A 214-nucleotide genomic window follows, 5' to 3' on the forward strand; every position below is an offset into this window, starting at 1 on the left:
GACATCACCCCTTGGTTAGAGGCACCCCAGGAGGAAAATCGGTCAGTTGGAGAAGCAGTGTCAGCGGCAGTGGATCCAGAGCCACTGAACATGTGGTGCACTAGAGAGCACAGGGCATCCGAGAGAGTGCGGCTCAACAGTCTTGCAGGATCGGTCGGTCGCCGACGGAGAAGCAGTCAGAGCGGCAGTGGAAGATGTGGTGCGCCACTGAGCA

This window comes from Hyperolius riggenbachi, chromosome 1, assembly GCF_040937935.1.
Source record: "Hyperolius riggenbachi isolate aHypRig1 chromosome 1, aHypRig1.pri, whole genome shotgun sequence".
NCBI lineage: Eukaryota > Metazoa > Chordata > Amphibia > Anura > Hyperoliidae > Hyperolius > Hyperolius riggenbachi.